Source organism: Uloborus diversus, chromosome 9 (genome assembly GCF_026930045.1).
Source record: "Uloborus diversus isolate 005 chromosome 9, Udiv.v.3.1, whole genome shotgun sequence".
NCBI classification, from domain to species: Eukaryota; Metazoa; Arthropoda; class Arachnida; order Araneae; family Uloboridae; genus Uloborus; species Uloborus diversus.
This window is the reverse complement of record NC_072739.1, coordinates 87,116,310-87,143,082: the sequence shown is the minus strand read 5'-3', so window position 1 is coordinate 87,143,082 and position 26,773 is coordinate 87,116,310.

Sequence of the window (26,773 nt, the reverse complement as noted above, 5' to 3'; positions counted from 1 at the left end):
CCCCATGAAAAATCTACGGTTTTAGGTAAGACACATTTCTGAAACTGATTGAGGGTCAATAAAAAGCACCAAATCAGTCAGGAATAAGGTACATAATTGGGGATAAATGTTGTAAATTAATTTCATAATAAATGAAACGAAGTAGTAAGGTAAACACACCAGTAGTGGCCAGTGCTTCAGTAATTATCACTTCCAGGTTTATGATAGAAAAAAGTAGGATTCCAGGGCTCCCTATGTATTCAAAAGTGCTTCAAACATTCAAGAGCTATTACGGTATTACCTCCTACACGTTTAAATCCATTGGGAGACCTAGAATCCTATTTTTCAAGAATAAACTTTGATTCGGCCACAAGCACTATCCATTACTGGTGTGTTTACCTTAGTTCAAACATTTACTTTCAGAAATAATAAATGAATTGAAAAGATACTGTAATCGTTTAACAGTTTATGCATAAAGTGTTTGAACACAATGTGGATGGATACTGTTGTCGACGATTTAGGGAGGTCATGACCCCCATGACCCACCCTTTGAATCCGTCACTGCTTATAATAGGAAATTTAACCAAAAATGCATTTCAGAAATATCATTGCAAAGCCTAATTCCAGGTTTTAAACCAGAAGGGAAAAGCATGAACTGTTCATAAGGCAGCAACGCGCATGAACAAAATAGCTTCTAGAAAAAGTGCAGAAAACACAAGTAAAAAAAAAAAAAAAAAAAAAACCTTTGTGTAAGAAGATTTTTGTGCGAAATATCCAAACTTTAAGGAAAAGCTTCCTATTCGGAATGCATGACTGATGTAAATATCAGGAAAATAATATTTATTTTATTCAAAACTTCGTTTAATACAGTTTTAACGATGTAGAAAAGAATAAAATCGTGTCTGGAACTATGAAATGTGCTACCCAAAAGGGGATATTTGAAGTATATATAATGATTCATGAAAGGTGAATACTCTCAAAAGGCAGGACAGCACTTTAGTAAATGTTTCGTACTTTCCTAATATTATATATATATATATATATATATATATATATATATATATATATATATATATATATATATATATATATATATATATATATATATATATATATATATATATATATATATATATTTATGCATCAATTTATATAACACCTCAGTATTGAAAGAAAAACATTTATTAATGAGCACAAATATTAAATATTTATAATGAAATACGAAGTTAAAAAGAAAAACTGCAAAAACAAATTTTAATTTGAAGGCTTTTTTAAAGGAAAAACAACTTTTCATGCTTGAAAATACGTTCATAATTTGATTTTTTTTTAATTGAAAAAGTCTTTCAATAAAATTCTTACTGTAGCTGACCGGGGGGGGGGAGGAAACCTGTTTTTCCTTTGAAGTGCATTAGTAATTAGTTTTAAAAGTCAGTAACATGTTAATTAGATAATGTTGTTAATAATTATTTGCATACACAAGAAACACACATTACAGTTTGTCGATTCATAATTTTTTTACGTAGCACTAAATTTACACTAGCTTGACTTTTAGTAGATAAAATATTTTTATAACATGTTGATCTAACCACATACGTAATTCAAATTAAAATAACGTTAACTTATTTGTAGTAAAATTTGTTTCCAACGTTACACCTGCCGTAAATTTACGACTTAAACTCAAGTAGCCCCATTGTATATGTAGGAAGTAATTACTAAGACTAAAATGGCACATGCAAAACTGGTAATTTGGGATGTAGAAGTTTAAATTTAGATTGCAGAAAATCTTTCCCATTTACATAACTAAATGAGAAATTTAGGATCGCAAGTAAAACCCACATTAATGTCTTTACATTTAAGATGTGCCCCTTCCTCATTGACAAAACCAGAGATTACATTTTGCTTTTTGGCTTTCAATGCTTAGAAATGCACTAGAAGTTTATTAGCAAACAGAATCAAGTAAATGTTTTGAAGTTTTACTAGCGTGAAGAACAAATATAAATTTATTGCATTAGTTGAGAAATTTTTCGTTACAATACATATATTTGTAATATAACTAAAAAATAACCCGTCATGGTGCGACAGTTGAAAAATGCCCTTTTTTCTGAGATTTGTCTTATCACTTGACTTGTTTCAATAAATATCTGTACCTCAAAGTCAGACTAGCGTAAGTCAAATTTTCACTACTTTTCATGAGAGCATAAAAACGTTTGTTTACTGCATACGGAGGTTGGGCCTCACATTCTTACAAAACTGGCTAATAAATATAAATGTTTTCCTTTCACAAAACCACGTTATTACGACTTAATGAGGAAAAGGACTCTATTCATGCAGTCTGACCACCAATAAGATGGAAAGGCTAACTTCAGGTTTACAGGCGAAAATGGACGCATCAATTAGTTTTCAGGGATACTAATTTTAAAAATAAAATTAGGTGTTCCAATAATAAATAATGACGTCACGCTAATCATTTATAAGCTATGGTTTTGTAAGAAGGTAGGGGTCAAAGGACATACAGTTGACAAAAAAAGTATTAGAACAATATGAAATTTGTACTTCATAAAGTAATAAAATGAATTCACAAGAATAAAAAAAAATGTATCACGTGAAATTCCTACAAGAATATCTTATTCTGTAACAAATAAAAGTTTAACGTAAGTAGAACTTTTTAAAAATTACAATAACCAAGTTTCTATTGCAAAATAAGTATTAGAACATCAAGTTGTTGCATGGTTAATCAAATAGAAAAAAAATAATAACTAATTGAAATGTATAGTTAATACTTAGTCTGAAGAGTCCCTTAGCTGCATTCACTGCTTCTAAGCGTCTCGACATAGATTCTACCAAATCATTTGTGACTTTAAAGACATTTCGTTCCACGCCTCCTGCAAAGCCTGTTTTAAACTTAATTTGCTTGTTATCGAGTTTTTTCTCATTTTAATATCTAATAAATGCCTCTGATGTTCTATTGGGTTCAGATCTGGTGATTGTGGTGGAGTTAATAGTCTCCGTTGAGCATTATATAATAGCCACTCTTTGGTTTTCTTGGCGATATGCTTGGGATCTTGATCTTGTTGAAATAGGACTGTATTCTCTAGTCCTAATTTTCTGGCACTACTTTTCAAATTATGCCGTAACTCATTGATGTATGACAGAGCTGTCATTTTCTCATCAATAGAAGTGGATATTTTCAACCCCATTGTGCTCCATACATCCTCAAAAAATGACATTACCTCCTCCATGCTTTACTGCTTTTAGTAAGTTTTAAGGATCTAAAGCAGTACCTTTTTTTCCCCAAACAGTGAGTATGTGCTTTGGTTGGAAAATTTCAAACTTACTTTCGTGAGAAAAAATAACATTTTTACAGAAATCAATTGTTTTACTCTTTTATTTTTTATCAAACTCGAGTCGTTTGATTCTGTTGATTTCTGAAATAAATGGCTACTTCCTTGGGCGTCTTCCTTTTATACCAGCGCTATACAAAACATTTCTTACTATCTGAGCTGTTACAATCTTTCCTGATATTGATTCAATATTAGCTGCCAACATCTTTGCACTTCCTGTTGGATTTTTTAAAGCATTTTTGACCACTTGACGATTTTCTCTTACAGTCAACTCGATTGGTCTCCCTGATCTGTCTTTGTTATCAACAACACCAGTCTGTTTTCTCTTTTTAAGAGTGTGATGAATTTCACACAAAGACACGTTCAACATGCTTCTTATTTCACGGAATACCCACTTTTATACAGATGTTTCCCACTTTTATACAGATAAACTATCTATTCTCTTTTCGCAATTGGAACCTCTTTTATTTTCGGTGCCATATGCCAAGAAAATTTCATAGAACCGATTTTGAATTAAATGTCAGCAAAGGAAACGAGCGGTTTTTATGCCCTTGACATGTGTGAGAGAAACCTTGAAAGTCAAATGACGTCACGTTGTATTTTGCAAGTTTGATTTTTGTTCTAATACTTTTTTTTGCGGTGTGAATCGCGTTGTTTTGATTTGAAAAATACTGTATTTATTTCGAACTCTTTTTATGCTTACGCATTGCACTATTTAAATAAATACTAACTGGTATTAATTAATTTTTAGATTTAATCAATTTTATTACCTTGAAAACTACAAATTTCACATTGTTTTAATACTTTTTTTGCCAATTGTACGTACATCCATTTTTTCACGAGTTTCATTGTTAGTGACGTCAGAGCGTTACTCAGTCATGCATTTTGGTTATTATAAATGTATGAGGATTTTTATTGCTTAGAAGTTTATTTCACAACAGTTTGTTCATATATATATATATATATATATATATATATATATATATATATATATATATATATATATATATATATATATATATATATATATATATATATATATATAAATTAGTTTTTAAATTTAGTTCAGAGATGCAAAGTGTAAAGTTAAAATAAATCATGCGTTCAGATAGTTTGTACTTTAAGTGTACGATTGTTTAGATGTAGTATAAATAAACACAACTTCGTAGCGGAAACCACTTGTCGCCATGAAACCTTGCGAATCTTGAAGTAAACGGGCAAAAGCGTAGGTTACGAGGCTGATCGACAATAATTCAACTCTGTTTGCATCTACGTAGTTGACAGCAAAAGATGTTCGCGCACATACGCTAAGCTGCATGCTTGCGCTTTTCCAACACTTGTGCGTTTACTAGTTGGTCTCGGTTGATCATGGAACCGGTTTCTCGTTGTGTATCGAGATTTCTGCATCTATGATGTATAGTTAATGAGGTATTCTCAGAAATTGATTGATTTTAGTAGGTTTTTCTGTTTTAGTAAGGCAAAGCATAAAATTAAAATAATATCTGATTTCATATGTCATTTTTTCGTACAGTAATCCCGCGTTACATCGCGTCTCGTTATTATCACTGATTTGGATGTATCGCGCATATCCTTCGTCTCCCAAATAATTTTACTTATGTTTCCAAAATATTGCTTTGCATTTGACACCACAGATTTTTTGTTTTCAATATCTCTCTCTCAAAAAAAAAAAAAAAAAAAAAATGTCTTCTTTGTTTAATTAATAAAAAAATAAAAAATAAAAAAACTTTCGAATTTTCAAAATTAATTTGAATTCTGAAATTTTGAATACAAATTATGTTTTTCGCAATCACGAGTTGCGACAGGACCCTACTCATTGCTTACTACCCCATTCGCTTGTTTCTCGAAACGATTCCTGTCCCTGCTCTTGGGCAGTTACGTGTGTATAGTTGTGTATGTGTAGGCTTGTGTGTGTGCGTAGACCTGTGTGTATGCACGCTGGCGTGTGTGTATGTGTGCATGTGTGTAAAGGCGCGTGTGTGTGTATGAGCGTGCGTGTGTGTAGGACATGGACGCCACCGACCAGGAGCAGCGGCTACCGGGAGGAGTCGCGCCTGCAGAAGACGGTGGGGTTGAAAAAGGAATCGGACATCAACGACGGTCAAATGAAAAAAAATATATATATATCAATCGTGATTGCTCAAAAAAAGCGTATTTTCCATACACTTAGTTCGTTACAGTTTAAGCTGCAATTTCCGATTCATATTTCATCATAAAACAATAAAAAATATTAGAAATTCTTTTAAAAAACTCCTTTTTTCTAGTTAAGAAAATCGTCCTAATGTAACAAAAAAAAAATCTTTTATAGAGCCACACGTAGTTAATTTTTAACTTTTTATGACCTTGGTTATGCTCAAAATTATATAACTCGCTTAAAGATGACATAGTTTAGCACGTTTTGTAAGTTTTGTCAGACATTAAGAATGAAGTTAGAACATTGCATGAACTTAGGTGTATATATTTTTTTGTCATATCGGGGAGCTTATGATTTGCATATGCTAATTCCGAAAATATATTGATAAATTTTAGGAAGGTTGTTTAAATATTTCCAGGCATAAAGAATAAAGTAAGAACATTGTATTTCTTTTATTGCGCTTACGTGAGCATTTACATTTCGAGATATGCTGCAATGAAACATATAGGTATATTGTCGTGCTAAGCACAAAAGTCGTGTCTGCACTTTTGGTCAAAATTGAGTTATACTCACCAATGGTTCTTTGTCACATATTTTACCCGAATACAATGTTTTATGCTTATTTGTCAATGGGAAATATTTAAAAAAAAATCTGAAAAAGTTTCATCTGAGTCAAATACATTTAGCCGCACAACTTTAAACGGGAATTTCTCATTTTGAACTCAGCTGCAGATACCACGTTTGCACTTAGCGCAGCAGTATATATGTTACCGTTAAAGTATGAAATCCGTTATTTTAAGGAATACCTAGTTATTTCATGGAATAACTGATTGTGTCCGTTAAAGTGTAAAAATCTCGGAATAACTGATTGAGTCCGTTAAAGTATAAAATAATCTATATCATATATCTTGCCCGACAAATTTATTTATACTGATTGTTCGTGCAATCAACGCAACCACACGTACATAAGGAATTTCTATCATTTATAGAATACCTATATAGTTATTTCATTCTAGATAAATTGTTTATTTTACACTTTAACTGTATCTCATCAGTTAATTTATAGAATATCTAGTTATTTCATAAGAATAACTAGTTAAAGTGTCAAATGATTAACATATTACACACTTTAACGGACGCGATCAGTTATTTCATGGCCTAACTAGATATATTATAAAATAACTGCATCATCTACTTTAACGGTAACATATATGTTTTAAAAAGTTAAATCCATTAAATATGTTTGTAAACGTGGCATCTTAAAATTTCCAAAATATTCTTTTTTGAATAAATTAACTTTAAACTTCTATTCATCAGCAAAAGGAGATCCTCCAAAAATTTGTTTTTCTTTTCGTATGTCCTTGTCTTAACTTCTTTTATAACAATTCAGTGAAAAATGTAAACGCGAAAAAGAAACTGAAGAAGTAGGATTTTGTCGAGTTGATTTTTTTCCTTTCATTTTTTGTACCAAAGCAAAACCTTTCAGAAGATTCAGATACAAAGAAAAAAGAAATGGCAACCGTCAATTTTTCTTTAATAACTCTGACCTGTCATGAGTTCTTTTCGAGAAATGTCTCAAGAAGAAGGCAGCTTAGGTTTTTTATATTTTAGGAATAAAAATTTAGCAACAAGTTTTTTCATCGGAAACTTCTATAACTTTCTCAATATTATGAAGATAAACTGATTGTAAAAATATGAAGCACATTTTTACTGTGAGATTAACATAAGCAGGACATGCACCCTTGTGCGAATTAATGGAATCAAGTTGGGAACTTTTAATTTTCGAATTTTTTAGGTTGTTCAATATTTGTTTATAAAATCTGTTTAGCCCACCAGTTGATTAGGCACTATAACCTCATTTTTGGTCATAATTATTGAGTTTTGTATAAGTGTTATAAATTTCTACATATTTTTGCTAATTTTTCTCAATCTGTTTGCTTTTTATCTTTTTTCTAGCCATGGATATTTCTCTACCGAAGAGGCAGGCGATTGTGACATTGAGTGAAAATCTGATTGCACAACAACAACAACATCACATCACACCCGAGGGTCCCCTGTTCCTGAACAACAACAACAACAACAACAACAACAGATAATGTTATCTGCTAGAAACATGGTTTTAAGATCAAGAATTCAAAGAAAAGTTCAAAACTCTAGTTGACTCTATGCCCAATAAAGTAGAAATGGTGCTGGACAAAAAAAAAAAGGGGGGGGGGCATACAAAGTGGTGATTTTGATTTATAATTAAATGATGTAAATAAAGGTGATTTTGTTAAAAAATTGGCTTCATTCCATTTATCCGCACAAAGGTGTACGCTGTTCTATAAATAATTTCGTGTTCATTTACAAGATCTTCAGAGGGTGGTCAAATGCTCAAACACACTTTTCTGTATTTTTAATGTTTTTACTGTTGTTACATAGTTTTATTATTTGAACCACATACAGTTTATTTAAAAGTTTGAAGTTTATTCTGGCAACTTTTACTGTTTTAAATGTGATAGAAATTAGTGTCAGTGTCCATTAAAATTTGAAGTTACAAGCTTCTTCTTGTGAGTCTAATTTTATGAAAAAATAAGGATTTCATAAAAAATACTAGGTAACTCAAGTAGCCATATCATGCATTGAATGCGTACCACGCCGCATCCAAGCCGCGATAGCAGCACACAATAGGCGGAGTTACTAAATATTTAATAACTCTTTTTTTTACCTATTTATAGTCTCGATCAGAAGGTACTTTACAAATCCAAATACAAATGTGACGACCAGCAACAGGCTCTACGCTCAGCTAAGCTGGTTCTAGTCAATTTATTAGTCCTCAATGAAGATCAATGACCCTCTTAAAGCTATCCACCCACTTGCTCATTACCATCTCTTCCGGTAAGCTGTTCCAAGTGCTCACCCACCCCAACCCTACTAAAGTAGTAGTTTTTCCTTATTTCAAGGATAGCCTGAGATTTGAATAGCTTAAAACAATGACCCCTCGTCCTGCTTTCGGTGCAAAAATTTAATCCATTACCATGATACATTTTGATAAATTTAAACAACTGAATCATGTCCCTTCTGATCCTCCTTTGCTCCAAGCTATACATATTAAGCCTATTAAGTCTGGTATCGTATCCTAAATCTGAAAGTTCCCCTTACTAGTCTAGTTACATTTCTTTGAACCGTTTCCAATACACAAATATCTTTCCTCAGATAAGACGACCAAAACTGCACAGCGTGCGTTTTTTCGTTTAATATGCTTAACTCATGTTTTAAATAAACTTTAGAATGTGTTCAAATTATGAAATTTTGTAATAACAATAAAAAACAACAATAATACAGAGAAGTTTGTTTGAGTATAATAATTTGGCCACCCTCTGTATTTATACCGCACCATTCTGCGGTCACTCGCTGGTGAGATAAATTTCCTTCATCTACCAGTTTGTTGGTGGTCTTAGATTCAATGAGATGACATCTGCCTCCAGCTTGGTTATTCACATATCCAGCCTGATGAATTCTAATAGGAACGAAACTGCAGTCTCTGGCTGTGATAGCCGCGCTGTCTGGTACATTGCGTGTGGTTCTGCCTTCACCCTGGCTCAGGGAGCGACAACTTACTGCAAACACATGTGTGTGCTTTATTTTTTTGTGCAAAAAATGTGTGCTGAAAAATAATAATTTTTTTTTTGTTTGGCAGATTGGAATTTTACGCATTACTTTATTGGAGTAAACACGCTTAAAATGACTGCAATGGTGTATTATTATACTCATGCGGTTTATAACACGTTTGTCAAAATTAAAGTTGTGCTAAAATCATAGTAGTTGCAATCTAATTGGCCAGTTATGCCTGGCAGGTGATTGGCAACGCAGGCTCTTATAAGCAGCGGATGTACTAGTATAACAAATACTTTTTCTTTGTTGGTTCGCAAAAAAATAAGGTTTTTATTTAGAAATTGTATAAAATATGAGTTTATTTTATTATGGTGCGTCATTTTAGATCTGGTACTCTACATCATCTAGCTGTAGAAAAAAAAATCAAAATTTTGTTTTAATCTTTTACTGTGGTCGAAACTAATTAATGACCGTCATTTAGCGAAGTAAGGAGGGTCAAAACTCCAATTACTCCAATTAGGGGCAGAAGTGGAGACAGTGAGACAAAATAACACTAATACAACAGCACTATATTTTCTGTTTGGATATCTCCAGCCTGTCAAAGCTTTTGAAAAGTCAGTCGAGATACTGTGAACAATATTACAGAAAAAGTTTTGCTCTCAAGTATCATGTAAAAAAAATAATTCTGTCATCATAGTTTGAACTCATCGAAGTAAAATATCAAGATTGTTTATTGCACTATTTCTAATCTGTTAGATATACAGACGGGTGTTATTAATCTTACATTTGCCAATTAACTAACCTTCACTCCAGCACTCGAATGATGTTGTTAATTTTCTTTCTCTGAGAGCCTTTGAGTTTATATTTTGCAATGAGGGAACGGTAAGACGCCATTAATTGGTTGCTTCCTACCCCCATAGCACTTACAAATTAAAAGTGGAGAAATAATACATTGAATTAAATTTAATCACAACTAACTTATTGATGCAAATAATAATAAACTAAGTTTGAAAGCTCTGCATCATTAAAACAAGATTGCTTGAATTGAATTATGACTTTTATTGCAATTTAATAGAACATTAATGTATAAATTTCGCACTTATTATATTTAAATCATTTTTTTTTATTGTTTCATTGCAATATCCTGAATATAATAATAATTTTCCACATTTCAAAATTTCTCCATGTCAAGAAAAAAAGGAAGTCAGATAAGCTATTTTGGAAATTTTCTGACACAGACAGGAAATAGGCTTTTGTTTATTAATTATTGTTATTATTTGTTATTGTTATTAATTATTGTTGTTAATTTTTTTTATTGTTTCATTGCAATAACCTGAATATAATAATATTTTTTCACATTTCAAAATTTCACCATGTCAAGAAAAAAAGGAAGTCAAATAAGCTATTTTGGAGATTTTCTGACACAGACAGGAAATAAGCTGTTGTACTAATAATAGACAAAGGCTTCAGTGAAAAAATTCTTTCATTATTTAATGCTGCATAACTAGATGACACTTAAAATCAAAAAACTATACCGGAACTTTCAAAATGTCTCTTAGTCCAAAACAAATATGCGGCAGATGTCAACTCTGTGAGTCAATAAAGACATGAAATTAACATTGGCAAATGCAATAACTCATACCAAAACCATAACGACAACAATCATTCATATTTTTAAAGGGGAAATTTATCTTCTTTCAAAGTGAGCTATTTCAAAAAAAAAAAAAAAATATGTGAATAACTATTCCCCACTTACCAGGGGGACAGTGAGACAAAATTACCCTTCGTTTTTGTTTTTTTTCTCGTTTTTCGTTAATTCGAAGTTTTTTCTAGAACCATTTTATAATACCTATTACAGTGACAAATCTTGTACCATTTGAAAGAATTTAATTTTTGTCTTTTTTAATGATAAAAAATGCAATTAAATTTTCGTATCTCACTGTAACCACTCTTCCCCTACTCCATTTTTCTGGCTTTGAGAAATTAATGTATTTACATAGAAGTGTCTATTGTTTTTAAAACTTTTTTGATGAAATTGCATTGAGTATGCAATTTTTTGCCCTTCCCCCCGGAAATTTATCCTGCCTGAAATATCTTCTCAACGTACACAAAAATAGTACCAAAATGCGAATCCACGTTGTACTTTTAAAATACCCACGCAAAGTTAAGAGATTCATTTAAGTACATCCTGTACAATAAAATCATGCTTTTCTTAACAAAATTAAGCTTTGATTTTATATTTATAAAATGTGTGTTCGTACAATTTGTATTTAAAGTACGTTCTAGTTCTTTTTTTTTAAATTTTATTCCTTCACGCAGTTAAAAACATTCTGTATTTTAAGATAAACCAAGCTAATTAAGCCTTACTTATGAAATTGAACTTTATAAGTTTCGTTAGTTCAAACGGCTTCCACGTGGAAAGATCTCCACAAAAATCATTTTAACTCTTTGGCAATATTTTACTTTTCTTTTGATATTACTACATCTGATCAAACGAAAGAAAAGAGACCTCCGAAAGTAACCAGAAGTTATACATGTCTGGAAAAGAAATCCTTAACGCTGCTTCAGGGGACATTACCAATAACTGCTTTGCCTTTTGATTTTTGCTGCTTGGATTCTTGTTCTTTTTCCTCTACTGTTACAAGTACATGAAGTGTTCCTTCAAAGATGAACCATGTTTTTGCTTCTTGTTAGCTAAAGAGCATAACTAATGTAAACAACATTAAAGGGGGCATCTTTTAGTTGATTCTTTTCGCTAAGATCTTATTTTTGTTTAAGATTACTATACCTTTTCACGACCATAAGCTTTAAGGTAGAGCATGATCATTTTTCATGCAGTAAACTTAAACGGAGATGTAAAAAGAATGAATGCCAAATATTGCTAAAAATATTTCAGTAGACTTTTTGTGAGTTGGTAGGGGACATGGCAAAGCTACAACTATTTTCCAAAATTTTATTAATCCGTTCTTTTCCTCCGAAATTTTTGGATAATTATTGAAATTAAATGCACGTAATTTTCAATTAAAAAGTAATCTTCAATAAAATCAGAAGCAAAACTATATGTTCGCAGAACGCAGATGTATTATCATTACTATATTTTCCAAAAAAAAAAAAAAAAAACATACCTTTTGCACAATGTGCTCACACATTGTGCATTTGAGTAATTGAATAACTTTGGTACATTCTTCTTTTAATTCAAGTATCACTTATTGTAATACGTGCTGTAGTTAGGATAATAAGATGTTTTGAAGTCTGATTCACCATTTGTACTCACCAAGTAGATTATTTTACACGAACTGTCAAAAAATCGAATAATTTACTTGTAATTAAAATATAACGGCAAATCAACTAATATAGTTAGATATACATCAACTTCTTAGGTCTAAACACGTTAAAAAGCAATTAGAAAGAAAACGCAAATTAATATTTTCTAATCAGAAGAGAATATTAGTTAAAATGGCCCAGTTCATGAACGATAGCTCACAAATATATTAAGCAGAACGCAAATACTATTAAGTTGATTGATGGGACAATTAAATGGAGGTAGTTAGAGCATGCAAGTCCATAATAGCCTCTCTCCCGTCACTGAAATTACTCATACTTGAACAAACTTGTACTCATCCATGTGAAACTAATACGTAAACATTTAACTAAGTGATGAATGCATTGAAGTTAATGCAAACGCGTCTTGAAATTCATTAAAGTAATACTGTCCAAAAGCAAAATGTAATAAAGATGTATATGCTCTTCGAATGGAATACATTATAAAACTTATGTGGAGTTATAATATTATTAATGTTTAAGATGGTGCAAAGATAAATATTTGGAGGACCGGAAAGTAATGTGGTTTTGCCGTGAAAACTTATGTACGACGGTTTTGAAGTTCTGATCGTCAACCTTTTTTTTTGTGTGAAGGAAGTGACGTAGTTATTTTTTAATTGTTGCCAATAACAATGAAAAATAATAGCAATTATAAAGTTACTGTCCGACACGGATTGTATGGAAAGGAAAACATCCGGTTTACAGACGAAATTTGACGTATCTAATACTTTTTAGGAATGTCAGAGTTTGAAGTTGTATCTTAACCTGTGAATTAAGCAGAGTCTTATTCAAATGAGAAGAACCCGCGCTTCAAATTTTTACTTTCCACCCTTAGATAGACTCGTCTTAACTGCACGTTTGCCAATTTCATACAATCCGTGATTAGGCTGGAGTTTTGTTAATACATTTAACAATTTCATGGCAGAATCTAAGCAAGCATACATTTGTAGATTTTGTTTATTTTAAACTTTTCAAATAATGCACATTTTCGAAGATTTCTTTGATTCAAGTCAAGTTATATGTGTAAAGTCACACATTGCTTAAGTTCAGCCTTAAATTAATTTGTTAACTTTTATTAACAAAACTAGCTGCGTTGCCCGGCTTTGCCCGGTCTACCATGAAAATAAAAATAGTGTTAAGTGACTTATGCTCAACAATCAGGCTTGAATAAAAGATAAAAAAAATATCATGTAAAATTTCCCTTCCAAGATGATAGTATTAAAATACTTTCAAGAAATTAAAACGAAAAAAAAAGATTTAAAAAGCGTGACCATGGAAACATAAAATAAAATAAGATTAAGAAATTAAAGTGTGAAAGATACAATGGATTCAAAAAGTGTAAACATGGAAACGGTAAAATTAAATGGTTAACAACTTAACTGGAAATGGGATTTTTAGAAGTTGATTTTAAAAGTCATGTAACTTTTTTCCTTTGGAGTTAGAAGCTTACTTTTTTGACCTAAGGTCTAGTTAGATCTGGTGTAAAAAATGTTGCTATTTCCAATGTTGTCAAAAAGAAAACTGTGGGACACTTCCTTCACTTTTTATTGATAGATTTAGTGAAGAAATTAGTGTCTAAATTTCAGCTAAGCGATAAAAAAATTCGAGCCAAAAACGCAAGTACCTCCAACCGTATTTAAGTTAGAGCATTGAAGCAAATTGCGTACACTGTTAAGAATTTTCCGGAAAATTTACGGTAATTGTTACTGGCATCCATGTTGCCAGTAACTATTACCGTAAAAATCAAATGTTACTGTAAAATTTTACGGTTTCCTAGGTAGGACACAGCAACCAGTTGGCGCTGGGATCGCTTATTTCTCCGGTATAAATTACCGTAAAAATCAGCGATGCGTCGGCGATGCAATTTTACAGTAACAATTACCAGAAAATCCTCCTGAATTTTTAACAGTGTAGAACGGGGAAGATTCTAACCTATCCAACGATATGTAATATTAATATATGCAAGTAATTTTTCACCCCCATATTCGGGAATTTATGTAAAAATTGGGTCTAAATTGGAATAAAAAAAGAACTACTCATCGAATTTTTTTCGAACTGGTCTGCAAACCTTTCCGGTGCTGAAAGAAAGATACTGTGAAAAATTCAGCGAAATCGACCAGGTAGTTCTCGGGTTTTGTGCGTTTATACAAACAGACGCTTTTTAGAGACTTCATTTTATACTATCTAGAGATTAACTTTATAATTGATATTATTTTACATTGTTTTTGGTCGTAATTTAAAAGCAGACAATTTTATTAAAAATGCCTATGTCAGGCGCAGATTGAACTATAGCGTGGCGTGAGAGCAAACGCGCGGTTGAAGTGACAGTTTAGAATGTAAAAAAGAGATAAGATAAAAATCTATCGCGTGTGTCTTTACGGAAAACACACACTTATTATTTTTTCAAACCAATAATTTTTTTAAAGTTTTGTTTTCAAATTTACGATGTAATTACCCTCTATATCAACAACCTTTTGACGCGTAGTACGCGAATTTTCAATCCCGGACAGATAGAAATTAGTTGGTGTTTGAGCAAATTATTTGGAAATGGCGTTTTAGGTGTCGGACAAATTTCCAAGTTTTTTTATTTTTTTTTGTCACATATAGATCGGAATTAAAAGAAATCAAATGGTGCAATGTCAGGCGACTATAGAGGGCGAAGCAGTCCATCACATTAAATTTTTAAGGAGCAGTGTCTACTTGGATTATCTTATTCCAAGATAACTCCTTTTTTGCTGAAAAAAGGAAAAATATTCTGGCCATAAATTGCGCCATCTGATTTCCCTTTTTTTCCGACCGTTAAAACTTTCCATGAGACAAAAATGTGAAATTTGTATTGTGTCTAGGGTTGTCATTTGGAGGTATTTTGCTCTAAAAATCAGCCCATTTTTTTTCCCGGGATTCAAAATTTGCATACTAGATGTCAAATGGATTTCAATTAAAGGGGTTAATTACTTTGTCGCTTGAAAATAAAAACTTAAAAAAAATTATTAATTCGAAAAAAAACGACATTACTTACTGGTCCCCCTGATAGCATAAACTATCGGTATGCAAGAATAAATGGATGTAAATAAAGATACTATATTGTTTGTGGACGTGTAATTTGTGTCCCATTATATGACGTTGATGTTAATAATTAAAATGAAATATTTTTTGTTCAAATCTAATTTCTTTCTAGTTTTAAAATATTCAAAACGTAGTGTCGCATTTGCAATATAAATAAAATTTTCTATAAGTATATTGTGGTATTAAATGTGTTTTCATTTTTTGAAACAGGAGATTTTAAAAGGTATAAGGTTATAGAAAAATAATTTGCAAACCCCTAAAGAGCTCTAAAAGAGGTTTGCAAATTATTTTTCTAAAGAGCTCTAAAAGAATTTGCGCAAACGCCGTAGAAATTTTTCTTCCGGAGAAGTTATAATAATTAATTACTCTTTATTATTATTTTCAGTTTGCAGTGTGATTTGATACTAAATACTACTTTTAGAAGCGTTTTTAGTCATTCAAACACAAAAATGTAGAACATTTTTAAATGCCAATTTAACCAAATATAATAATATGTTAGTCCGTTTTTTAATACAGTTTGTTAAATATTTGCGTTCTGAAAAGCATCAGTAAGTAATGATGAAAAAATTAAAGTAACAAAAATGTATGTTTTACAGAACTGTCTGTAACAATTAATTTTGCAAAAAAAGGATTTTTTTTTCTCACATCGAAGTCGAATTTAACTGAACAGCAAATGTTTACAAAATATCGTTCTTATATAAACCCATATTGTTTTCAAAGCGTTTTTGCTTCAGTATGTATGTTCTTCTTCAGTATTTTTTGGAGTGTAAGGGAGGGAAGGGGTGGGTCATTAGTATTTCATCAACTCAGAAAATGAATTTACATCCAACCAGTAGAATATTATAATATTTTCTAGGGGTCTTTTTTGAAATTGTACCGAAGAATGTTACTGTTCATACTTTATGTTAAAAAGAAAAAAAATTGAATTTTTGTTCTAAATTGATTCTAAATAGCAATGTAAATAAATAAAGTAAAATATGTAAGAGCTATGAGTTTAATTTCGAATCCTCTATACAAATCTTTTTTTTTTTTTTGTTTCTGTACGAGCATAATGATTATACTACTGTTAAATTATTTTTCGATCTTTTCTAAAGGATTATATTTCGTTGATTGTTTTTTTTTCTGCTCTTGGAATTCTCATTCGAGTTACTCGTATTTCTGCAAACAAGACGGATTATTTTTATTTTTTATTTTTTAAGCTTTGAACTCGGGGAAATTCTGTGCTTCAGGTCTTCTAAGAAACGATGTCACTTGCTGTAGCAAGCATTTTTTAAAAACTTTCTTCTGTTTTTGTGTTAAAGCTTTTTTTATGTCATGTTTCGAAGTATTGTTCTTAAAAGAAAAGTAAAAAATGGATCCTTTAAATCACTTTAATTTGAAATGAGAGAAAGAAAAGAGTAAAATATGCAGCACTGGACATGCTAAATTGAAAAGGAATACTGTTTATGATGTCAATCAAAATCAATTAAAGACTATGAAAAAAAGTTTTAATAAAATTAGTATGTACAATTTACATGTATGCAAAAGGAAAGATTAAGCGGCTGGACGTCACTATGACCTTCCAAAAGGACCTTCCTTTGAGGTAAATTTTGTATGACTCTCCGGCAAAATGGGGTTGTTTCCTTCAGTCAAAAGTAGTACTTCTAGTCACTGAAATTGATAGAATAAGTAAAAAAAAAAAAAAAAAACATGGACCCAGAAAATTCTTTCATTTTCCAACAGTTATTTTTTAATTAATTTTTTTAAATGTCCGATTTTTCAAACAAGGCGTAGTCTTGATGACGTCACAAATAATTCTCTTTGGCGCATGTTGTACCGCATTTCCACATTATGATAATCAAGAAGCGAATTAAAATTGCGTTCTACGCTTGCTATCAACCATATCGTTGCCAATACACGTGAGTAAAGATACAAATCAAATATTTTGCTCTGTAAATGGCAACACAGAATTGCATTTCATCATTTGTGATGTCATTGGCAAGAAATGTAAACAATGAAAGCGCAACGATTTAAGTTTTTTTTTTAAATATTAAACTTAAACAAATTATTTAAAAAAAATGGTTAGATCCTATGTTTTTAAGCATGTTCTTTCAGAAAAAAATACTTTTAAAATTTTTGAAACGAACCCATTATCATCAATCGGCAAAATTTGGAGTTATATTCGGAAAAATCATCATCATTTAGTGAAATTTGGAGTTCCATCCGGCAAATTGAAAATTTCTGGCCTACAAAAAAAAAAGTTCGGGGCACCCCTGGTGACTGACAGTCACGTATAATTTTAGCACGATGTACTTATATAGAGGTTCTGTGACGTCTGATCTGCTTCCACAGTTCACCGGTAGGTGCCGCCTTAGCTCCGAAACGTCATCTATCATTCTAATATTTTCTACAAGCTCTTCTGTATGAACTGTTCAAACTTCAATAACAGCAAAAAGCATTTCAATTTATTTGACTTATTTGTTTTAAAGAATTGAAATTCCAGCAAGCTGTCCACTGTCGTATAAAATATTAGAGACAAAATATTTCACTTAAAAAACTGCTATGCTATGAATGTGGTTCAGTAACTTAAAATTCTTCACTTCAGTCAAATAAATAAAGTTTATCGTATTTGTTTTTCTCACAACAGATCTAGTAATCTGTAACTTCACTCAAAATATTTTTATCTTAGTTAAAGTTTGAAAAGATGACTTTCTTTTTGTTTAGTCTTCTACACACCCAATTTATTTTCCTTTGTGCTTTCATTAGCTCCTTCAGAAATGCCCTCAGTTGTTAAATATCGCAGTTTTCTCAAAGTTTTTGCTTCTTTTGTAGTTATCTTTAGTGTGTGTCTTCATTTGAATTTGAAAAGAATATATTTTAGAGGCAAACATAATTTTGTTTTTTGTAGTGCGTATTTTTGCTGATTTAACGATCGCATGAATTTTGTAGAAAGCTTCTATAAAAGATAGTGGAATGCATAGATATTGCTTTTCAGAGGATGAGTTGATAAATAGGAGGGAAAGGAAAAATGTGTAGGTACTCAGTGGCGTAGCTAGGGGGGGCGGAGGGGGCGGACCACCCCGGGCGGCACTTTTCTAGGGGCGGCAAATTGACCCTTTTGATATGGAAAAAATAAATGTAGTATCCAGATAAGAAAATTATGGTTTTAATCTCTTACTGCAGGCAAAAAGAATCTTAAAGCACTCAAAAGGACAAAATGACTTTTCTGGGGCATAAGTATTCCTGTAGTTTTCAATAATTCCAAGAAAGTGACACCACAAACGAAGAAAAGTGCGACTCAAGTCATTTCAAACCAAACTTTCCCAGAAAAATATGCGTTTTAAAACACTCAAATTTATGAATGAAAGCTTGATAATAATAAAAAATTCTCTACCTGACTTGCGCCACACTTTTCTTCGTTTGTGGTGTCATTTTATTGGAAGAATTGAAAACTAAAGGAATACTTAAATATTCCATTCTAACCCAGAAAAGTAATTTTGTCTCTTTGAGTGCATTATGAAAAGTGCATAGTATTTTTTTAAAAATCTGTTACTTAGACTGTTGTAGAGGTTAACTTCAGGAAGACCAAAACAATGAACTTTTCTAATTTTTGTTATAAGAAAAATCTAAAACAAGATTTTAAGAGAGTTTCTTGAAAGCCTACTCGTGAAACAAAAACTTTCTTTTTCTTTTTACTACAGAAAAATGATGACAAGAGTAAGAAAAAGCGGGGGAGGTGTAAAATGTTACACTAAACAATTTATTGCTCATCATACTTTATATGTTTTGGAGTTTGCTTTAATTTCCCACTCTTTACAAAAAATCTCTTCTTCAAACGAAGTATAAGGGATTTCCGTTTTCTCACTTTTGTGAGTAGATAATCTATCCGACAATTTTGGATGTGGAAGGTAAGCGAATTTCATTTTTTAACGTTTGGTTTGAACCCTCTACTTATACAAACATAATCCAAAATGCGTTTTAAAGAATTCAGTTTCAAATAATTCCGATTGGAAACCTATCCCACTCACAATCTGTAGTCTAATAGCACAAAAATGTTTTTAGGCGGTACAGTGCTTTGATATCTCATCTCTTTTCCTTATATCTCCAAAGATAGTTTAGAAATACGTTTTTAGACCTCAATCTTGAAAAATTTCTGGACAGAGTCCATTCCCCTGTCGTTTCCTCTAACGTGGCAAACACAGCCAAAACGTATATGTTTAGGCCTTTAATTCTGAAAACTTTCCTGGAGAAAACTCCCACTCTCAGTTCTAAAGTCTCGACAACCAGCCTAAAATTATGTTTTTAAAGCTTCGATACTTCAATATCAATTTGTGAAAATAGCATTTGAACCCTGAGTGTCTTTGATCCCCTAACGTGATCAAATATAGCCTAAAATACGTTTTTAGGACTTGAATTTTGGAAATTTTCCGAGCGAGATATCCCTATCTCCTTTCCCCTCTCACCTAACGCCTCCAAAAATTAAAACTGCGTTTTGAAAACTTCAATTTTGAAAAATTTCCTAGGGAAGAACTCTTCACCCCTTTTCCTAACTTCCCCAAATGTAGACCAAAATTTTCTTTCTTAGAAATTTGCATGAGTAGGGGAGAGCTCGCCAACCCTTTCTTCTGAGAGAAAGTCTAAAATGAATTTCAGCTTTAAAAATGATTTTGAGAGGGAAACCTCCTTCTGTCCTCTCTTTCTCCTAACATTATAAAACAAAACCCAAAGTCGGACGTCAATTACGGAAAATTTTCAGGAGAGAACCACCTGGCTTCACAACATTTTTTATGCCGTTAGGTAACCCCTCAACGACGTCACCAAAGACAGTCTGGAATGGCGTTTTCGAGACTTCCGAGCCAAAAAATTTCCAAAGAAAGAACCCGAACCTTCGCTTTCAGCCAAACGACCAACGATACCCAAAAATTGATTTCAATTTTAAAAACATTTCAGTAAGAAACCTCAGTACCCCTCTCTCCCCTAATGCTTACAACTGCGTTAGAATACGCATGCCGCATTGAGTATCCGACCATTTCCTTGACTTCTTTCTTGACTGCATTTTGAAATTTCGTAAAATTTCCTTTCGTTGCCCACTGATCCCCTAACGTCAACAAAGAAACACTAAAAGAGACTAATTCTGAACAAAAATCGGTAACAAACCCAAAGCGCTCTTTCTAATAACTTTACTAAAATTGCAGTTTTTGACTTAAATTTAGCAATTTTCCCCAAGTGTGGGCCCTTATCCCCCTTAACTTTTTTTTTCTTTTGAAATATATAGAGAATAATTAATTCTTATTTTTTCTTCAACTAAATTTCTAGTTTTAATTTAAATACCTTTGACAGTTTTATGTATTTCACAACCAAAGGGCGGCAAATTGAGGAACCGCCCCGGGCGGCAAATACTGTAGCTACGCCACTGTAGGTACTGTTTTGATTTTGTAACTTTTAGAACGTTTGACATTTTGTATTTGAAACAAAAAGGTGGCCGAATGTAATATTTTTATATTTCATGTGCTTTTTTCGTCTTATTATCGTCTTCTAATAAGTGTCGTCAACCAAAAGGATTAAAAATATTTATGAGTGATTCTACAAAATTCTAACAATATCGAATAAAAGGAAAAAAAGGACACAAGAATTGCTTGACCCATGAAGTTTTTCTTTAACTGTCAGAAATACTTTTCCTTATGTAAAGCTATTCATATGAAGACAATAACCTACGTATTTATTTTTTTAAATAAGCAGAAATTCATCTCCTGGCCTGTTCGAACTTTTTATCAAATGAGGCAATGAGAAGCAAAGGGATGTAATTGCCAAAATAAAAAATTTGGAGATTAGCAGTATAAACAATAGGGTATTTTCTCCTATGTCTTGGAGCAAGATATAGTACTAGTAGCCCTGGTAGGTGCTGTTATACGTAGAGATGAGACGGGCTCAGCCCGGGCCCGAAGCAGGCTCGGGCGGGCTCGGGCTCAAGCACAGATATTCAATCGCTAATCTCCATAAAAATTCAAAGCAAATAAACATTTTCCTACTGTGAGAAAATGAAAGGAACATTTAAATCAGTTCAATCATTGTGAAAATTTAACCCCCTCCCCTCCCTCCCAAAAAAATTAACGCTTATTTATAGTGTTTTTTTGTAATTACTATTGCAATATGTCATTGAGTAATGCATTTGAAGTGAAGCATTTTGTGAAAATTTAGGAACTTCTGCTAATGAAGAACATTTGACTTAAATTTTTTCATGAACAGAGAGATCATGTCAGACTGTAGAAAGCTCGGTTTTTGACCCAAGAAAGTTTCCTTCGGACTCGGGCGGGCTCGGATTTTGAGTAGAGGCAATTTCACTCGGGCTCGAGCGGGCTCGGTTTCAAATTTTCGGGTTCGAGCCGGCCCGGGCTGTCAAAAATGAGCCCGAACTCATCTCTATTATACAGCATGATTTAGAATTTTTTTTAAAATGAAAACCTATCTAGGACCTGAATTTTAAACGCCTTTTACTCAAAATTTGAAACTGTCTACTTACATTTCTTTGCTTCTCACTGCCTCAAATGTAATTAAATTATTTAAAAAGTATATATCAGCGTTATACTAATTGCATTATTAGTGTTGAATTTTGCATATTTAAACGTGTAAAATAATAATTCACTGTCTTTAGCTATTTAAACAACCAAGTTACTCCATTTTCAAGTTTGTCCCAAGGCTTTCATATCACTGTCTTGAATTAGAAATGACTTCACTTAAATTATCACAAGTTAAAGGAAAGAAATTTGAATCTGCTGCAAGGCAACATCATTCAATATAACCATTTTGTTGGATTTCTGTTCACCTTGCAGTTCTGATTTGTCTGGTGGTTTTATTATAATTTTCAGTTCGAAGCTGAGGTATGTATCATTTTCTGTGTTACTATTCTGGACAATGTTTCTGCTTTATATAATTTTGAAAAAAAAGAAAAAATATTTCTGTTGTGTGTAATTTAATTAAAAAAATTAATCTTTTACATAATTTTAAATTTTAGTAACGAGTTTTCTATATGTAAAATGCCATTTTCCTGGCGTTTTCTATACCAGGTCAGCATAACTATATTGCAATATGGTTTAATTAAGTACTCTTGATTTTTATCTTATTAAACTTCTCATAAAGACTTAGTATTATTTTTTTTTTACATATTTTGTTCCGCGGTCAAAATCTCGTTTTATTTGCAAGTAACATATGATTTAACACTTTTTTACACGCGATTTGCATCAATTATGTTGCATTGTGAAATCAATGTCAGAAAATCAAAGAGTTACAATTTTTATTTTTTTCATTTTTTTTATATTTGAGTTTAATATTTTGATGCAATTTCTATAAGAAGGAACATGATTGAGTTAGATCATTCATCACTAAAATATTGATCAATTACAGCAGCAGAAGCGGAGAAGGAAAGAAATAATAAATCATTGCATAAGGAGTTTTTCCCCTTTTTTTTTCTTTCGTTAAATCCAACACATCAGGCTTCTCAAATAAATATGTCACTTCTATTGATCGACGATGTTTTGAGCGTTCTCCGCCTTTATCGTTAAAGAGAGAAAGAAAAATAAGAAGCATTAACAAGAGAAACGCACTGTAATTTTTATTATATCTTGTTAAACTTTTCCCATCAACTTGAAATAAACATTGAGATGCAATAATTTTAACGGTGAGATCCTTTTCTTTTTTTGCTACGTGTAAAACGTTGTTTCCGAATCAAATGGTGAAAATAGTTTACATAAAGAAATAACTTCCATTAACCTGTACGGTATTGGACATGTAAAAATATTCCGAAAGCATCCATGGGCTTTAGGATTTTACGGATAATCATAATTCATCTATAATTGACTATGTTCTATTAAAAGCAACCTTTCTTACCATAAGGAAAAGGTTAAGTTTGAACGATTATCTAATGAGCACGGGTACCATACTCAAAAAATTTGAGAGAAAATGACATTTTTTTGACAATTAAACACTTTTTTTTTTCAAAAAAGGGGGGAGGGGACTTTTAATTGAAGAACGGAAATCCGCTCGCCTCTTTTTATTAAAAATGTAATTCCGTAAAAGAATAATAATGTATTAAAGCACAGCGGAAATGCTGCATGCACATGTTAAGGAGATACAAAGAAACCTTTTTTGGTGCATAAGAAGAAGTTTATGGATGAAAAGACATGTGACAAAACCGACGCTTTTGTCAAATGTCTTTTCACCCATATGCTCATTTCATGCATTGAAAAAGGGCTACTTTTCCTTCAAAACATGTTTTTCCATCATATTTGTGCATCAATACGTAGTTTATAATTCTTTGATTTTTCAAGTACAATGGTATTCGTTTAGTTTTTATATGGAACTTCATCTTCACTACGGAAAAGGGGGACCCATGTTAATGAACCTTAACATTGATGAGAATGACAAACGAAAAAGTTGTTTTTGGAAATAAACAAGCACCTCTTGCCCTAGCTGGTCAGGTGTTTTTTCGATAACGTCAGGGGTGAGGTAGGGGCATTTAATCCCAACACTATATTTTTTGTGCACAACGCAAATTTTTGCAAATTAAAGTACAATGTTTTCAGTTGTGTTGTATTATTTATTTACTTAAATTCAGCTGAAACAGTACATTTGGCGACATGCATGCACATGCGCAGCGAGAGCAGTGAAATCAGTCAATTGGTAATTTGTGTGCAAGACTATATAAAGAAGAGTGTGCAAGGCAGCTACTCCTACGTTGGGAATGGGAAGAATTAGAGCACCCACCATACTCTCCCAACCTTTCTCCTTGTGACTTTGATCTCATTCCCAAGATTAAGGAATCAATATGTGGTAGGCGGTTTGCAACACGAGAGGACGTTGCTAATGCGGTGTGCCAACAGGGAACCCGATTCACATATGGTACGGCAATTGATAAAGCTGATGGTATTCAGCTCCTCCCACATCGTTGGCAGCGTGCAATGACGGCAGCAAGAGGGAGGGGGTTGAAAGGGAAAAATTGAGGGTCTTTAATAGGTCCCGGTTTGTCATGTAAAATTTACGTGTACTGTGTTGCCATTCCTTTGCATCAGGAAGGCAATATTTCCCTGTATACTACCGTAATAAATCAGCGTGTTTCAATATTTCAGTGCTATTAATTTTCTACCCATGTAGTTAACACCTTGCTCTTTCGTGTGTAGGTGTCACATTTTCCAACCGCACAGTTATCTTCAAGAAAAGTAGTTGCCACGACTTTTACCCCAACTCTTGTACATAAATAAACATTAAAAACGCTTGAATGCAAAAGACTACCTCTTTTTGAATGCCCGACATCCTCACCTCACCATATAAAGGTTATATTTGTAGTTTAAATGGTGACAGATATAGCTTTGCCTTGAGTTTGTTTCATAAAAAGGAAATGTCTGTTCAATTTACATTCAAAATTATTAAACAGTGCACTGAAGAAAGCAAAACATCTATTGTTTTTGTCAGGGTATAGTTTCGTTGGGCAGCACTGAATGTTTGAAGAGTAGAATTTTCAGCTCTATTTTTAAAACAGGTACGAAAAGAGAATGTTCAAGTCAAAAACATTTCCAAATATTTTGTGTGCAATGAAGACAGGCTGGCATTTTGAACGTTCAAATGCGATTTTTTCGAGCACCAGAAAACTGATTTTCGCCTTTCTCCCCTGTGATATTGACCTATGTGTTAACTGTATAGTACAATTAATTAACAACGGATACTGACATAACCTTCTGTCGTTTTCCTAATAAAATTTAACTCTCTGCTATACTACTACAGGGCTTTAATACTAAAAGGTCACTAGTTAATCTTTAGTAAATGATACAAGAAATAAACGGTCAGCAATAAAGAACAGCAACTTATACAAATAAACACAAATACAAATATGACGATCAGCAATAGGTGCTGGGCCCAACTAGGCTGGTCCTAATCAGCTTATTTGTCCCAAATGATGATCATTGGCCTTCTCAAAGCTACCTTCCCCCTTTGCTCACTACAGCCTTTTCTGGTAAGCTATTCCAGAAGCCCAAAACCCCATTAAAGTAGTAATTTTCTCCTAATTTCCTGGTTAGCCTGTGATTTGAATAGCTTAAAATAGTGTATCCTTGTCCTGATTTCTGTCGAAAAACTTAACCCCTTAACATCTTTTATGTTGGTTAATTTAAACAGCTGAATCAAGTCCTCTCTGACTCTCCTTTGCTCCTGGCTATGCATAGTAAAAATTTCATATCTAGTATTACAATCTAAATTTGAAATTCCCCTTACTAGTCTAGTAGTTTTTTGGACACTTTAGAAGCAAGAATAAAATGAGATAAGGAGACCTAAACTGAACAACACACTCCAAGCAAAGTCCAAATGAGGCCTCACCAAACTTCTATATAAAGGCAGAAGGACCGGATTTTTTGCTCTGTAAAACCATAAAAAGAAAACTTGATTTTGCACTTGATTTTCTGAAAGTCATCAAATTATTTGGGAAAGACAAGTTAAGATTCAAGAAATGCATTTATTTCTGAAGAGAATGAATGGTACATGAGAAGTGGTAGAGTATTCATTTTTAAAATTCAAGTGTCATGTCTCCTTTTTCCTGGAATTCACCTATGAAAAATGTTTCCATAATTTTACAGGTCAAAGGAAACGATGTAAAAGAGAATTGTCTTATTCTATGCTAGTTAAAACAAAATCAATTCACTATTTTACTGTTTTTATATTGGATTTAATCTGAAATAATCTTTATCTTTTAGTAACTTAAGAACTCGTTAAATTATATTATAGAATTGTAAAACAATGCTCATTAAGTTTATGAAACCTTTCAATTTTCTGAAATTGTTTCAGCGAAATTAAATCTATACTTTACATTTATATGTGACAAAACACGAAACAATTTTAATATTTTCGTGACGTAAGACCCAGTAAAATTGTTTAAATAGAATTGAAAGTTAATGCCCATAACGTTTAGAAAAAAATTTAATTTTCGAGAAATGTTTGAGTCCAACCTATTTTATATCTTACATTTATGTAACTTATAAAACAATATTTTAATCTTTTAATAACGTAAGAAGTAAATCAACGCTCATAATGTTTAGGACAAATTATATACTCGAGAAATGTTTGAGCCAGCGATGAAAATCTTTTTTTCTTTCTCTGTTTAACACAATATCTGGAAACAAATGATATTGAATATATAGAGCAAAAAAATCGGAAAACATTTAAAGAATTCTATTGCTAACCTAGTTTCAGTACTTTAGTCTTTCATAAAGTATTCTTTTTCTTCTTGCGTAAACACAGAACTTAATTGGAATTGCTATCGTTCCTTGATACTAAGATAAGAAAAAAATAAGCCATTTTT